Genomic DNA, 18,040 nt, shown 5'->3' on the forward strand with positions numbered 1-18,040 from the left:
GAGGAAACATGGAGAAATAATGCAGTGCACATGTAGCACTTGTTGCCCTCATGCAAGACATACCCTTTCAAGCTTATTCTATTCATTCTCTCGTACAAATGATATATGCAGTACCATATTGGGCTGAGATCTATCCAGGGAAGATATAATCCAAGTAGAAATGATGGTTGCTTGTCTCAGCCTTCTGCAGAAATTCAGCTTCCATTGTAACCTAGTCCACTAAATTTCTCCTGCTCAGCATTCAATGGCTCACCCAGACTGCTGGCCTGGGATTTGATGAGATATGGCTGGTATTTCCTCCAATCTCACCACCATCATATGGCCCAACAAATGGCTCCTTCCCTCCTTTCCATGTCAGAAGGCAAGTCTTTTCATGGTTATACAGTGAAGTCCTCCTCCACAAAGACAAATTGGAGATAACCCCTGCCCTTACCTTGTCTGACCCTTCTCCTGGTGCTCGTATATCACCTGCTTATACCTCTCAATCACGCTCATGCCTACTCATTTCTATATTTTATTTTGTTTTCTTTTGCTTTTGTTTACTAGATTTGTCTCATTGAGTTTCATCAGAAACACCTTTTCTGTGGATGCCTGGGAAGAAAATCTTCAACTCAGCACAAACATTTTTAAACAGACATTCAGTAATATACGTGAACAGACACTAAGTGATATACATTAATAATTACACATTCATTTGCTAAATAGATTGCATTCATACTAAATAAAGGCAGCTATTTAAAGTATAAAATAAACTTGTGCATTGGCAGATGTTGAACATTGAGCATTTGAAGAGGAGTGTTTGTGGGATTTTCAAATAAATAACAGATAATGCTTTTAGTGTTTAGAAATTCAAAGAAATGGAGGTGAGGGAAGTAGCCAGGTAGGAAGAAAATGATAATATTGTAGTTAAGAGATGGAGTATAAAGCAGTTTTATAGATCATTTCTTATATATATATATATATATATATATATATATATATATATATATATATATATAAGTTTTATATTAGAAGTACAGAGGTGATGGGTGAGCGGTGTCACAGAACAATGAATGCAGTTGGGATACACTAACTATTCAGGCAATGGTAAAGACTGGTTGTGGAGCATAGGATTCTGATTCCGAATGGAGAAAATGATTTGACAATATGATAAGCTGAAGATAATGGTGGCATTTATCCTTGAGATGTACAGGAGCAGATCTATTGATTTGATAAATTAAGTTTTAGTTGTTTTAAATGAGTTTGCATTCTGAATCTATTTCGGTGGTAGTTTGATATGGTTCCATAGATTAGCTACACTATTTGAATATCAAGAGTCACCTGCATTATTAAATGATTTAGTTCGAGTTATTTCTTATTTTATTCCACAGAATAAAATTCTTTTGAGGGAATAATGTTGTAGTAAGTTATTAATGGCTGGGCATTTTTCTGGTTTATAGAGAAGCCTTTGTATCGTAGTTGGCTGAGAAAGAGTTAGGTGATGTGGTAGCTCTAATAAGTTTAATTCTCTGAGGGTTAGACAATGGTGTGTTCTATTGTAATAATTTACACTAAATTTGGCAATTTACTATAACATTGCTAAAGTATGGACAGGTGTGAGACTTGAAGTTTAGTGAGCACTGGGTCAGCACAGAGAAGAGATAGAAGTAAGAAAGTAGCGGCAATTTGTCTTCTGGCTGTGTCAGTGAGTTAGGTGTTTACTCTGTATAATGTAATAAGTTTTTTCTCCAAATGATTCACTTGGTGACTGAATTTCATTTGGTCATCTGTGATGGCACCCAATGATTTTGTGTGGTTTACTTGTTCTATCATGGTGTTGTCTGCAGAGGTGATAGTGAATTTTGTTGTTTTGGTAGAGACATGTTTTAGGGAAAGGAGCAATAATTTATTTATTTTTTTGTATTATAGTAAATAGAAATGTTGCAGGAGCTTATTTGATTAAGTAGGGACATCAAGAGCTTGATTAGTCACCTGCTCGGTTAATGACCGTACTGCTTGTATAAACTGAGTATTAAATTTGTTGGCTATGATATCACTTTGTTTCTGAGTGTTTCATATTGGCTGTGTAGCTTATTCTGGATTTAACAGTTTATTTATTAAGACCCAGAACAGTGTTGGAATATTAGTGTATATCTTGTCATTGGTCAAGTAATAGGTTTTCTTATCTTTGATGATAATTAGTTTTGTTTGGTTTCTCAGTTGTCTATATGCTAGGAAATTGGAAGCTGTTTCTATTTTTTGTCTAGATCTTCTGTGTTATACTCATTAACATAGAGGACAAGGTTACCATCACCGATTTGGGTGGCCAAAGACCGCATCCTTCTGAACAGCAGATTCGGTTCTCAAGGATCTGGGTCTCACTCCAGCCCTGGAGAGACAGATAAATTTGGCCAAGAAACATCACATCATCCTCAGAGCATGGGTACACCATAGCAGGTCATTCAACATTCTCCCCAGTCAAAATATTCAGGTGTCCAAGAAGCTAGTTGAACTTGAGTCACCTGGATCACAGGTAGGGCTATAGCTTTCTGCCGCACAGGTGGGCTGGTTCACTATATATAAGTTCACTTAATCCAGGTAGTGCACGTGTCCTTAGAAATGAAGGTATATGTTTTCTTAAATGTGTTGACCACTGTGACTTTTAACTCCTAAAAGGGAATCTCCCAGTCATCCACCTGAAGCATTCTAGTTAGGTTTCTTAATGTGTTGATTCAGTATTTAGAATATCATATCTGGTTTCCCAGGGCATAAGGAGAAAACCATCACCATACATAGTTTCTGTGCTATCATCTTCTTCCTGTCAGGCCATTAATCACACAGGTGTTGCAGTTCAAATTAAATCCTGTTCTCAACAGAAACATTAAGACCATACAGAAGGGTTGCAGTGCTTATAATGTCACAATGAATGCGATCATTCAGTGGGTAGGTAGTGAGTGTTATGGCACACTCTTGAAGTCTGCTTCCACTTTCAGCAGTGAATTTTTCAAGAGGACCTAGAAAGTCATCCAGATGGAAAGTTCCAGAAGCATAGCATATACTAATGGAATAATTTGCCTAGATATACTCAATGTGTGGTAACTTCAACCCCTCAGACATTGCTATTGCAGGTGATGCAACAGGCTGCTTTAAGCCATGGCTGGTGATACCATTACTTAACCAAAAGTTGGCAAAACACTGTTATAATGTTCCTCATAACTTCCCATGTAGCCGTGGAGCTAATGTGTGGGCTACTAAAGCCTGCTATAGATGATTTGACATTTTGAGAGGGACAGTACAGTGGTGATTTGATGAGGTATACAAAGTTGTCTTTGCACTTCCTGCACTGTATAACATGATATTCAGGAAGCAGGCTATGAAGATTTGCCAGACAGCCAGTGGAAGAATTGCCTGTTTTAGGTGATGATACTGATGACTGGAGGAAGACAGAAATAGGATGGCCTCTTCTGCATGGATGCAAAGCCCTGTACAAATTAGCACATCAGTGTCTATTGCCGAATGTATACTAATTTAACATATATTTAAATATCCTCTGAATATACATCAAATCTGTAGCTATAGATGTAAATTTATAACAACTGTTGGAACAAGTGGCAATATTTGCACAAAATACCTATTCAGCATGGTATGCACATGTGCATAGCGTATGTACCCTTACCTTGTGGTCCAGAATACTCAGGTGACACAATATCTGTTTATTGGACCAACATATATTCTACAGTTAGATGAACGTTTGTACTAAAAACTGTAATACCTATATAAAAAGTATCACATCACCTCTGTGTTCCATTGTTTTCTGTTTGTTGACCAACATAATATTTTCACCTTTTTTGGCTGTTTCTGAAAATGTCTATGTACAAATCATCTTAAACAGTTAACAATATTTGTTTATGGATAGTGGCTAGGCTTAAAATGCCCTGCAAAGGCAGTGAGCCTAGCACTAAACTATGAACCTATGAATAATAATGCATAAAGAATCAGAAAAACTGCATGAGCTATAAATATATCTGTACAAGATATTTTCTCCTTAATAGCAAAACTCATTTAATAAACTCAGTATTGTGACAAGAAAGATGATTGCATTCTGACATAAAAATGCTTATTATCAGGCACCATTGAAAGAATAAAATGCAACTGATTCCATTTACATGCATGCATGTGTAAGTACTAGTATCCTTGTATTTGTAAAGCTTAATCATTTAAAAATTACAGCTAAACAGTGTCTGTTACAAAAAGGTAGCTAACAGCTCTGTGCTTTTTTCACGCAGATATAGCAAGAATGCATGTTTGCACAAGTTCTTAGTGTTTGAAAGTTGTCTTGTTGTAGGAAGTGAATTGCAAACTGTCTTTGCTCTCACATTCAGCAGTATGCAGTAATGAAGACCACCAATCCTCTGTCCTCATGCTCTTTGACTCCTCATGAGAGCTTAGAAAAATCTGGGGTGCTCTGCTTGTCATGATGCCAGGGCTTTGGATGGTTCAGCTCTTCTGTCTGCTCTAGCCATCCTTGTTCGTTCCTTAAGCTTGATTGGATTTTTTATTTATTTATTGGCATTTGTTCACCGAGATAGTCCACTAGGACAGCACAAGCCCATTTTCAATGGAAGCCCAGGAAGAAAAGCTCCAGAATAAAGATGTACATTATTTATTTATTTATTTATTTGCATTTGGTTATGTGGATAGTCCACAGGTCCATGGTGAGCCCATTTTCAGTGGAGGCCTGGGGAGAAAAGCTCCACAATCAAGTGTACAATACATAATACATACAATAGAATAAATCTATACGATAAGTATATAACTATGCAAGAGTTGCAGCAGACAGTTGAATGAGTAAGGTAAAACTCTTGGTACATTATTAGATTACAACATTAAGGATAAAGTGGTTTGTGCAATTAGAATATAACAAGATAGGATAGAAAGCTGGGATAATTAAAATACACAAGTAAGTATCATGGGTTCTTGCAACATAGTCTGAATAATTGGTACTTGTAAAGTCCTTGGCTTAAATATAAGTAAGCAAATATAGTAGATAGTACAGTACTGCCATTATACTGTCTTACTGTCTTTCGGCTTTTCCCGGTTTGGGGTTGCTACAGCGGAACTCTGGTCTGCTAATGATTGGCAGTGAATTTTTACAGTGTTGAGTTGCCAGCCCAGCGCCCAACCTTCGAGGAAGACACACCCACTTATGCACGCACCTACCTGCATGTCTTTTAAAGTGAATTTGACCTCTGGGAGGACATGCAGACTCCACACAGAAGGCACACCAGCTAAGAATCGAACTGCCATTAAGTAAGCAAACTGAAAGAGAAAGAGTTATGTCAAAGTAACAGTTAATAAATAATGATTATATATTCATCTCGGCCGCACAGTTTCTTATATCCTATTAAAGTCCTGCTGTAGTCTGCTAGGAGATGCATACAGTGTCAGTCTATTATCTTAGACTTACTGCTGACCCCTTTTAGTGATTGCATGAGTTTTTTTTGGTAACCTACACAAATAACCTTCCCTGACCAGGAACACTTTTACAGTACTAAGCGTAGGTCATGTTATTTAAAATACACAGACATGCTTATATGAAGATATTCATATCTAGTCAATAAGAACATAAAGCTTATGTTATCTGTTTCCAAACAAGAGAGGAAACATGAATTACAAACCAAAGACATTATCCTTTGTGGCGATATTCATCCCAGTCTGGGTCCTATCCATATCACTATCATTGGTCAAAAATAAAACTGTGTATATCAGAATTATACTGGTGGTGGTGCTGCGGTAGTGTTGTCGCCTCACAGTTAGACATTGCCTGTTCAATTCTCAGTTAGAGCGTCTTCTGTGTGGCGACATGCGTGAATAGGCATTCCTTCATTGAAGGTTGTGCGTTAGGCCCGGCAAGCCAGCACGTAAAACTCTACTGCCAATCATTAGCGGACTGGAGTTCCGCTGTGGCAACCCCTAACCAGGAAAAGCCGAAAGACACAAACAAACAAACTAAAAATAAATGGAACAAACCCATATGATACATAGATAGGTTAGTTTATATCAGAAAAATATTTTAGCAGTTTTGTGAAACGCGGCTAAAAGATAGGATCCTTAACTCAGAAGTTATACCTTTCCACTTGGAATATCCTATAAATAGAAAACACTCATACAAAATGTAGTACTATATTATAGTATGATAGCTTCAGAAATAATAGCAAAAAAAAAAAAGATTGCATATTTTCCACAGAAAGAATACATCCCCATTTATATTATTTTTGATAATGACCATTTCACTAGTTTATATATATAGTCCCCAGGGACACATAAGTCAGCCTCTGAACAGTAACTCACATCCAATTTAAACTCATAACTACTCATTACAGGTGACCTAAGTATTACCTGGAAGCACTCTGATGATTTTAATCATCCATCTTAATAACTCTCTAGTTGTAATCAACAAATTAAACAAACAATATTTGACAAAATGTCCTTATGTTACAACATACTGAATCAGCTTATCCCAACTATCCCAAGCAACATTGAGTAGAAGTTATTATGACTGAATCAACCAGTGACCACCTGCTCAGACTTACAATATGCAGATGTTGTCTTTGGAAGGAACTCTGTGCAGTTAAGGCATATATAATACTTAAAAGTAATCCATGAATCTGAGGAGAAAGAATCAGTGATTTAAATAACTTAATTGTTGACTTAACATGTTGATGTAAGGAGCTTAACTAGACAGCTCACTTCTGTATTAAATAACTCATAAGATTTCTAAAAGTAGCTGAATGGAACATTTATATCTGGAACTTTACTTGAGATGAGTCGCTATTGTATTTTTCATGTGAAGACATATTCTCATTTATAAAGTAATACTGCAAATGGACAACTTTTCCTGAAAGAAGTTTCCTTAAAACTTCCCTTGAGAACAAGTCTATGTTCCAAATATTGTCACAGTCCAGTTCTTCAGAATTGGACAACTATGAGGGAGCTGTCTTACAGATCTGAGATCAAAAAACAGTACCATCAATGTTGGCATCTTAACAGATAAGCTGGTTCCTTTCTGGTAGACTGATATAGAACATATAGTCAACTTTGAACAATGAGGTTAAGAGATCAAGCTGTTGCACATAAAGGAGAAAGATATATATATATATATATATATATATATATATATATATATATATATATATATATATATATATATATATATATATATATATATATATATATATATATATATATATATATGACCCGCGGTGGTGGTGCTGCGGTAGCGTTGTCGTCTCACAGTAAGAGTCTGTCCGGTTTGATTCTCCGCTAAAGTGTCTTCTGCGTGGAGACATGCGTGAATGGGCGTACCTTCGTTGAAGGTTGTGCATCAGGCCTGGCAAGCCGGTACGTAAAAATCAACTGCCAATCATTAGCGGACCGGAGTTCCGCTGTGGCGACCCCTAACCGGGAAAAGCCAAAAGACACTAGTGGATATATAGTTTTATATATATATATATATATATATATATATCTATATATCTATATATATATATATATATATATATATATATATAAATATATATATATATATATATATATATATAGGTCCACTTTTTAATTTCGAAAGCCCAAAACAAAATCTCGAGTTTTGAAATACCGAACTCAAAACATCGAGATTTTGGAATCTGGAAATTAAAAAAGTGGGGGAAAAAAAGCAACTAAAAGAATCTTTGCCCCCTGCACCCCCACACTCCCTGCAAATTAAATATACCATCTCCGAGATCACGCTACAGTGAAGAGAATGGTAAAAGGAACAGTAGCATTACCATCCTCTTCACTTTAGCATGATCTAGGAGTTGGTATATATTTTTTTTTGCTCCACTTTTTAGTTTTGAGATTCCAAAATGTCGACTTTCTGGGATCGGTATTTTGAAAGTTGAGATTTTGGGCTTTCGAAATTAAAAAGTGGCTCCATGTATGTATATATATATATATATATATATATATATATATATATATATATATATATATATATATATATATTTTTTTTTTTTTTTATTTTATTTTTATTTTACATTCGTTAACCGTGGGTGTAGCAGAGGCCCAGGGAGAAAAGCTCCACATAGAAAAATTACGGATACATTTAGTTATTTAGACATGATCAGTATACACACAAATTACAAAAGACATGTTTTTACAGTGATATGCAGCACATCAACAGTTACAGTGGAGAGAACAAACAAAAAATATTAATTTAAAAATAAAGGTAATTAATAGATTTGTGGTGTACAGCTGAAATTTGGAACATAGGTAGAATACATACATAGTACACAGATACAGCACATACATTGTAGATTAGCCAGTGTTTGTGAGTATGATTGAAAACTATTATCAAGTTCTATAGGTTTAGTATGTGTAACTTATCCACTTTCACTAGCCTGGGGAGCAATCATGGCACTGCCAATTTTGCTTCAGATGTTGCCTGATGAGGTCTTTAAAGGAGGCTTTGGATTATGTGTTTTGAATGCTAGTAGGGGCAGAGTTCCATTTTTTAGCCACTGAACTACTATATAGTGCATCTCCAAAGCTATTGTAGCTGTTGGTGACTTCTAGTAGTAGTTTGCTTGATGAGGTAAGAGGCCTTTTGGCTGCGTGATGCTGTACTAGGTTTTGGAGGCAGAACACTTATTGGGGAGGTAATAGATTGAATGATAGAGGCAGAGCTGATTGTAGGTTAGGAGGTTAGGCAGTTCAAGCCAGTGGAGCTGTCTTAAAGCAGTACAGTGATGAGTTTTATATGAGCAATTTGCAGCAAAGTGGGCAATTCTGTTATAGCAGGCTTCCATTTTGCTTAGTTCACTTTTGTTGAGATTAGTCAGAATGGGAGATGCATAGAGTAGGGTGGATAGAAGTTGGGAATGAGCAATGGCTGACTTTGTGTTGTTGGTAAGAAATGGTTTGATACGTTAGAGTGATCCTAGTTTGGCATGTACTTTTTTAATAGTTAAGTTGAGATGACTATCAAATTTTAGGTGGGAGTCTATGGTTATTCCCATTAGCTTAGCCTGTGCCATTGGAGCGATTGGAGTAGCATTTGTGGAGTAGATAGTGAATTGACTGTTATCAGTGTTTTTGTTAGAACTGGTTATAATCATAAGATGAGTTTTCTTTGGATTGAGGATAAGTTGGGCTTTGGTAAGGTCGTTTACAATTTCAGAGAATGCTAGATGAGTTGTTTGCAGGAGGATGGGAATGTTTTGTGCAGCACAGATTAAGGTAGTGTCATCTGCATACTGAATAATAGATGCATGCTGTGTGGAGGTATGGAGGTCATTTGTGAAGATCGTGAATAGTAGTGGTCTAAGATAGAACCCTGTGGGACTCCTATAGTTATGGGCAGTGGAGGAGAGAGAGAATGTTCCCATTTCACAGCTTGGTACCTGTCAGTTAAATAGCTTTGGAACCAGGTAAGAGTGGAATTTGATAGGTGATATTGGTTTAGTTTGTTTAGCAAGATTTGGTGCGAGACTGTGTCAAATGCTTTGGAGGTATCCAAAAAAAAGAGTTGACACCTGCAGGCCTTCATTTTTGAGATGGTTTACTGTGTCTACGAAGCATAGGAGGGCTGTAGTGGTACTATGGGCAGATCTGAAACCATGCTGAGTAGGTGACAGGATGTTGCTGTCTAGGAGATATTTTAGCATCTGGGTATGGATGCATTTTTCTAGGATTTTGGCCAGGGGGAGAATAAAGCAATGGGTCTGTAGTTATTAAGTTCAGTGGAGGTCCCGCCTTTATGTATGGGTGTAACATAGGATATTTTCCAGAGTTTGGGCACATAGTTTTCAACAATTGATCTGTTTATGAGAGTGGAGATTGGGATAGCAATAGCATCTGCTGTGAGTTTCAAGAAATAGCTGGGGAGTAGGTCGGCTGCTGTTGATGAGGTTTTTAGTTTGGAGAGCATGCTTTTGATTGAAGTGGTGGAAACTGTTTTGAGGGTAAAGCTTGTATTACTGTTATTTGTGTTGGGGTGGATAGTGAGGAAGGAACTGTCCTGTGATACTAAGGATAGAACTGAGTTCACAAAGTGGGAGTTGAATTGTGTTTCGATGGGAACTTTAGTGTCAGGGGTGTTTGGTTTGGGGATAGCCTTTTGGGTGGGTTTTAGTAGCTGGTTTATATTTTTCCAAAATTTTTGGGGGTTATGTTGGTATTTAGTTTGTAATGTCGTGTAGTAGGAATTTTTGTCCAGCCTAATGCATTTTTTTGTATGGTTGCGCAGCTCTTGGTACTTAGTTAGGCTTTGTGTTTCTTTGTTTTTTTGATAGTAAAGCCAGGCAGTGTCTCTGGACTTCAGGTTTTGTTTGGTTTCTTTACTGAGCCAGGGGTTTGTAAAGTTTCTAACCCTGATTTTGGGCAATGGAGCGACAGTGTCTAGATGTTGTAGAAATGTTTTGTTGAAATATGCTACAGCCTGGTCAAGTGAGAAGGTATTTAGGGGGGTCCAGTCACAGTTACAGAGTAAAGTGTTGAGGTCCTCAGGAGAGAATTTTTTGTGTGTTTCTAGTGGATATATAGTTAGTGGCTTTGCATATGCTTGTTCTACTACTTATAAAGTATATTATGTTGTGGTCACTTAGGGTGTCTGGGAGACTGCTTGCGTAGGGGTACAATGTGGGGTTGTTAGTTAGGACCCAGTCAAGGATGGATTCCCTTTTAGATTTTTTTATCACATCTAGTTGGAATTTGGACTAGTTGCTGGTAGCCATGGAGATTTATTAGATTACTTGATGATTCTGATATGCAGATGAACCAATCTAGGTTGAAATCCCCCAGAATAAGGGTTTCTTGAGAGTATGTGGAAGAACACCAGGATAAGAAGTCTTCAAGGCCAGCAGGTATATTACCAGGTGGAATATAGATCACAATTGTGATGATGACCTTTTTAGGGTGAAGTTAAAGTTGTGAGATAAGTATGTCCCAATTATGGGGGGAGGGGTAGGAGTTTGGTAATTGATGTACAGTTAAGCTGGACTTGTACAGTAAGGCAGTTCCACCCCCTTTATGAAGTGGTCTGTCTTTTCTAATGATATTGTAGCCAGTAGGGCGAACTTCTGAGTTAGCTATGTTTTTATTTAGCCAGGTTTCTGTTAAAGCAACTATGTCTGGGGAGTAGTATGCTATTGTGGCCTGGAGTTCAGGTATTTTATTTTTGATACTTCTAATATTAATATTTAGCATGAAAAGATGGTTGGTTTTGCTGCTTTTGTTGATTTGCCCAGAGATGAAGATAGTGGTGGTGGTGTTATGTTCTGACATTTGTGTTGGAGCAGTTTGTGTTGGACAGGATGGATTTGGGCCTGGGTTGGGGTGGATATCCCCACTTATGGTGAGCCTGGTGTTTAAATGGTGATACAGATGTTGGAGTTGGATGAGGAGTGTGAGAAAGTATTGCATTTTTTTTGAGTAGGAATGAGAGCATATGTGTTTAGTTCTGAATTGGTCTGTTATGTAGTTATTGAACAATTGTGGGCAGATATTATTATAATGTGTGGTGTCTGCATATGAGAGTGCATAATGTAGTGCTATGCTACTAAGTTTAGGGATATTGCTAGAGTGATAACTTGTGGTGTTATAAAGAATTATGAGAAGACAGACTAGACTTAGTTGTGTGATAGGCATGGTTATAAAGTTTAAGTTGGTTCTAGGTGGGGGTCTGAATAGGAATTATAGGGTTGCACTGTATGTGGATGGTTAAGTAGCGTGGGTGATGTAAAAAATGCCTAGTGGGAATGAGAGTGATTGGGAGTATTTTGTGTGGAGCAAGTTGGTGTGGTATAATGTGATCTGACTTGAGGAGCTATGATTGGTGGAGGTGATGTGAGGGTGAGCTGTGGGTGTGGCTGTGATTACTTTAAATGTAGAAGTAGTGGGGGTGGGAGGGAATAGGGGGCAGGGTAGGAGGGAGGAGAGAGCCCGATCATTAGCAAGGGTGAACGGAGCGGGGCAGAGCCCACCAAGACAAGAGTAAAAAGTAAGTATTACTTTACAAATTTGAACACTTTAAACAATTTCCTGAGGTCTAATGGCTTATCAGCAAGCAGAATGCAATTGCTGAAGAGCACTTGTATCCTGGTGGGAGACTAGAAATTTAAAGATGGCTCCTTGCTCAGCGGGATTCTAATATAGACTTAGTATTGGGGGAGGGAGATAGCACAAGGGGTGTAAACCAGTGGGAGACTAGAAATTTAAAGATGGCTCCTTGCTCAGCAGGATTCTAATATAGACTTAGTATTGGGGAAGGGAGATAGCACACGGAGTGTAAACCAGATGGAATGCAAAGAAACCAGAGAGACAATCAGTGGAAATCTATCAGTGAAGGCCTCAGAGGGGGTAAGTAATAATACAAACTACCTGTAAAGTGAAGGGGAAAAGAGACAGCAAAGTTTATTAAGGTTGGGAGTGTGTCTTCACATTGACTTGCTGATCAGTAACCAGTTTGTGCACAGATTAGAGTAGGGAGATGCATTAGCAATGAAGGGGAATGTATAGAGATGCAAATGAACAGGTGGGCTTCCAAGTGATACAAACTAAGGCAGAAAGCACTGAGATGGCTGCTTGATGGTTACTTTAGTCACAGGGATCTGAATTAAATGTATACTGGACAGTTAGGATTACTGCACTAGCTGGGGAGAGGACACACAGGCTGCAACAGTCAGTTTTATTAGTACACTGAGAAATACTAAGAAATACTGCTAATGTAATAGCTTCACTCTCATAAAACATACAAGTAGAATGCCTGGGTGGACAGGCCCTGCTCTTGAGGCTCAAAATGTATATCCTTGTTTAGTTTTGCAGTACTGATTCCTTCTTATACTGTATGGGTGGAGTGGTAGCCGCAGACTGCAGATTTGCTTGAGTGTGTTCCTGCTCTTGAGGCTTAAAATGTATATCCTTGTTTAGTTTTTCAGCACTGATTCCTTTTTATACTGTATGGGTGGAGTGGTAGCCGCAGACTGCAGATTTGCTTGAGTGTGCTCAGCAAGCAGAATGCAATTGCTGAAGCGCACTTGTTTCCTGCTAGGAAGCTAGAAATTTAAAGATGGCTCCTTGCTCAGTAGGTTTCTAATATATATATATATATATCTAATATATATATATATATATATATATATATATATATATATATATATATATATATATATACATATGGTTCCCCTTCACAAAGTCGAACGGCCACAATCTCGAAATGCATATGGTCGAGACCATATGCTCTAAATTGTGGAAGCTCGACTGTCTGAATGGGGAACGGCATACAGCACAGAATGGGAGATTTCCCTTTCTGCGCCGTAGTGCGATTTCTGAGTTGGAATAAATAAGTAGTGGGGGGTGGGGGGGTGCAGGGGGGCTTGTCCCCCTGCAGGAACACTTTTTTGTGTTGTTTTTTTTTTAATTCCCTTTCCCGAAGTCGAGCTTCTGAAATTCAAGCATATGGTGTCAGCCATATGCATTTCGAGTTTCGGAACGTTTGACTTTGTGAAGGAGAACCATGTACACACATATATATATATATACATATATATATATATATATATATATATATATATATATATATGTATGTATGTATATATATATGTGTATGTATGTATATATATATATATATATATATATATACCTGCTCTGAATCATATTACAAATCAAGACCCAAATGTGTCCCACAGAAATCCATTCCTTCATAAATTGCACATTTGAATGACATCAGGATTGATATTCAATTCACAGAGTGGTCTCTAGATGTAATACAAAAACCATTGTAGCTGGTGACTATACCATTTTTGTGATGCGAACAGTCTCATCAAATTGAAAACATACATTTCTGCATAAATTGAGATTAGGGTCAACTATGGCTGATAACCTGCTATCCAAATTCTTAAACATTTTAGAAATGCTATTTCTCGCCCAATTTCAGTATTAACAGATATGAGGAGGGGGTCCTTGTCCCTCCTGTCTTGGAAAAAAACACTTTATTGTATCTCTGAAAAAAGAGAAAACTTACTTGCATTTAATATAGCCACATTGCCAGGATTATAATATAGATAAAAATAAATTCCTTCATAACTACTTCAACATTTATGTAAATACAAACTTATCTTGAATTCACAACTTGGTTTCAGACCTATCTATGGCTCTGATGCCATCCTACTTTTTGTTGTTGAGTGCACTGATGATCAATTAGATCATAGCTAGAACATTTCATTACGGTTTTTGAATCTTTCCTAAGAGTCTAACAGCTTTCTATGCAATGCCTCGCATGACAGTGAGTAGGGTTGATCTTTATTACAATGCCTCTGAATGTTTTGGAAAGTATTTGGGACAGACACGTGTCATTAAGCTAGAATTATGCAATTTTGTAGCTGCTGACTGTTACTGTTGGAGCCCCTCAAGATTCCAGAGCAAATCCACTTCATTGTAATCTTTGTGTCAATGACATAATCTGTTATTGTGAATAATAAAAAGTGATCAAATACAAAAATGGCTCTACAGCCATTGCATGTAATATAATCACCATGGACATGTCAAACTGCATTCCAGCTTTGATTGTTGCAGTTAATGCTAACAGTTATGGAACTTCATTTTAATTCTTGCTAAGGCTTTACCTATGATCTTCTCAAACAAGAAACAAACTCATTGTAATTCTGTCATCACTAATGTATCCAAATATAATTGCAGTATCTCATCTCATTTAAAGACTGCCATATGCTAACTAATTAACTGAAGGAGTAACCTCAAGAAAAAGCATTGTTTGGCCTGATTTTTTTTTTATTCTTAGTGGTTTAGAAAGTGTAGATAAAAATCTTTGTCCAAAACCAACCAGGAGCATGCAAGACTTTGTAGGACAAAATAATTTCTCTGAAGTTGTGCTCAGTTATCTGCTGTTGATATATATGTATTCCCTTAACTTCTGTACATGGCACATCTTCTGATTAAACCACTTCTCCGCCATGCATTCAAACAATCTTACAGTAGATGAGCTAGATTTGTGCAGGACATCACCAGAGGATACACAAGTCATAGCCTTTCATAATCTCAAATACTTGGAGTTTAGCCATAAGCTGCCCTTAAGGCAATTTATATTAATTAATAACCCCCTCTATATTTCTGTGTATCCTGTGTTTGATTACCAGTGTGGAACAAAACAAAACATACTAGTTACAACATTTAATAAACAGTACAAATCCCAAAATGTATTCTGTTCAAATATAAAAAGTGATATATTTGAAAATGGATAACTGTATAAGTTAATGATAGCAGACTGCCTAGCATACTTCCTAGGTATATACACGACTAACACCTTATGCTGGAACCCATATGTGACCCACACTTTTGATTTATATAGGGATGATTTACTAACAGCATCACCATCATTGTCAGATACATAGGCACCAGACCAGGGGTTTATTTCCAATTATTCATCCATTGGCCCAAGATGTATTTAAAATGGGTTAGGAAGGAACTTTGCTTCTCATGTTCCAGAGAATGGTATTTACTAAAAGATAATGAAATTATGTGGCACCATAGAAGATTAAGATTCAGAGCTGCATTCTACAGCCAGTTGTACAGTGTGTGATTCTTTCCACCTCCATTTGCCTACAATGTCAATTCACCAGACACAGCACACCCTTAGAAAGGAATATTTGTGTCCAGTGGGCTATTACCACATTAACAAATGTAGAAAAAAGTTCTTCAAGATAGTTTACAAAAATGCAACTTTATTGCAGACATAATGATCTTAACGTTACTGTCAGAAAATCATAAGACTTGGCAAATAGGGCACAAATTATCATTACAAAATAAAATGTCTGTCAAAGTATTACATCATCACTAAAACTTACAGATAGCAGAAAACAGTAATTTAAACTTTGTCCAATGTGCATTTGCTAATATCAGGAAAGCATATTCTGTAGCTCATCTAATTCTAAACAGCATGTCTAGTCACTCAAGGGAAATCGTTGAACTACTTTATACCTCACTGTTCTGACTCATCCATGAATGCTGTTATGTATTTTGTAGGCTTTGAGCAAACTGACTGAAATAATTTGAGAAAGTATGACATTTTCCCAACTAGATGGATTACAGGACTGGAAAACTTAGAAGTATTATTCAGAAAAGTTTCTAGAACTGTAATTGTATTCTCTTTATAGATTACTCTGAAGTGACCTCTGTCTAGTTTATAAGTTAATATTTGATTCAGTCCTGTTTACATGTCTATGACAGAAATGCACTCTGGGTGGATCTAATTCCAGATATGGAAATATAATACAAGGGAAAATCAAAGTTAGTAAAGGCCAGCAAGTCATCAGATAACTGTTTACTGTGTGTAGTCAATGCATTTGTTGTATATTATTGTCTCATACACACAACGCTGAATTCCTTTGATAAATGTCTCATAACATCTCAGATTTTGGTCATCTACATTATGCCTGTTCAAATTAAAGTGTGAAATCTATATACAGAGAGAGTATTCCTCAAGGCAGGATGAAAATTCCAAGATATTGCAAGTTCGCACTTTGTATAAATTCCTGCACAATCAGACTAATAGACCCACAATTCTGAGGATCATAATTGCCATCCTCAGAATTTACAGCAGGGACCCAAAACTAAACAACCCCAGGATTTTCAGATTTTTTTGGTCAGGCAACACACCAACAAAAATAGAACTAACAATTATTTTGGCTTAAGCTGATCATGGGTTATTTTCACTAACCCAGCAGAAACTGCCCAGGGTTTTGCTGATGGGTTCTCCCAATAGTGCAATTTAAGCACAGTAAGATTTTAAACTAACCATTAATTGGGAAACCTAAGGCTTATGGCTTACTAACTATAATTTTTTAAGATGCACAACACTTTCATTACTGTTGCTTTAAAACACACTTTCAGATTTGATCTATCAACAGGAAACATCTCTTAATTATGAAAATTATATATTATCTTTGGAATGTGACAATAATCATCCATTTTTCTGAGCATAACATCAAAACATCAGTGGACATTTCTGCCCTTTAATCTTTAGTCCAGTTTGGGTAATCTTTATAATGAACTGCATCAACACAGCTCTATGCTTACATTAAAGCCTTTTGTCAGTTGTTTATCAATATTTTTTAGGAGGGACACAGCTCTATTACACTGCTTACTTCCCTTGCTAACATCATGCATAACGATGAGTATAAAGGGTAAATTACTATTATTTATTTCTAATATACTATATTATTCATATTTGTAGACATGCTCTCTGAAAGTTACTTTTCAGTGAAGTTATGGGGATAAAAGCTGCAAGACCATTACATTATATATATATATATATATATATATATATATATATATATATATATATATATATATGTGGTAGTCCACTGAACACAGAAGGCGTTATAAGAGATCTGGGAACACAGGTTGACAGCAACCTCTCTTTTGACCACCACATTGCCACTGAGGTCAAAAAGTCCTTCTATGTGGCACATCTAATTACTAAGGGTTTTACATCCAGGAAGAAAGAGATCATTGTCTCCCTCTACTCTTCCCTTATTAGGCCAGTCATCGAGTACAATGCCCCATTTGGCATGTACCTCACTAGACACCTGCAACAATTGGAGAGGCCACAAAAGTACCTCACAAAGAGGATCATAGGCCTTAAATATTTGTCCTGTATGGACAGACTCAAAAAACTCCAATTATTCTCTGTCTCATATTGCCTACTTAGAGGCAATCTCTGCTTGACTTACAAACCATGTCTGACTCTGCTTTGTTAGAAATGCTACATCTAAAGAAATCCCAATACCTCTGCACCACATGCTGCAGAGACCTCAGCCTCATTATCACAATCAACAGAATGTTCTGGAGGGACAGGTTCATAACCCAGAGACTGCCCATGCTATGGAATAGACTATATATATATATATATATATATATATATATATATATATATATATATATATATGAGACTTTTATCAAAGGAATTCAGCGTTGTGTGCATGAGACAGTAATATACAACATACATGTCAAT

This window comes from Protopterus annectens, chromosome 8.part1 (assembly GCF_019279795.1).
Source record: "Protopterus annectens isolate FY-2018-M chromosome 8.part1, PAN1.0, whole genome shotgun sequence".
In the NCBI taxonomy this organism is placed as follows: Eukaryota; Metazoa; Chordata; order Ceratodontiformes; family Protopteridae; genus Protopterus; species Protopterus annectens.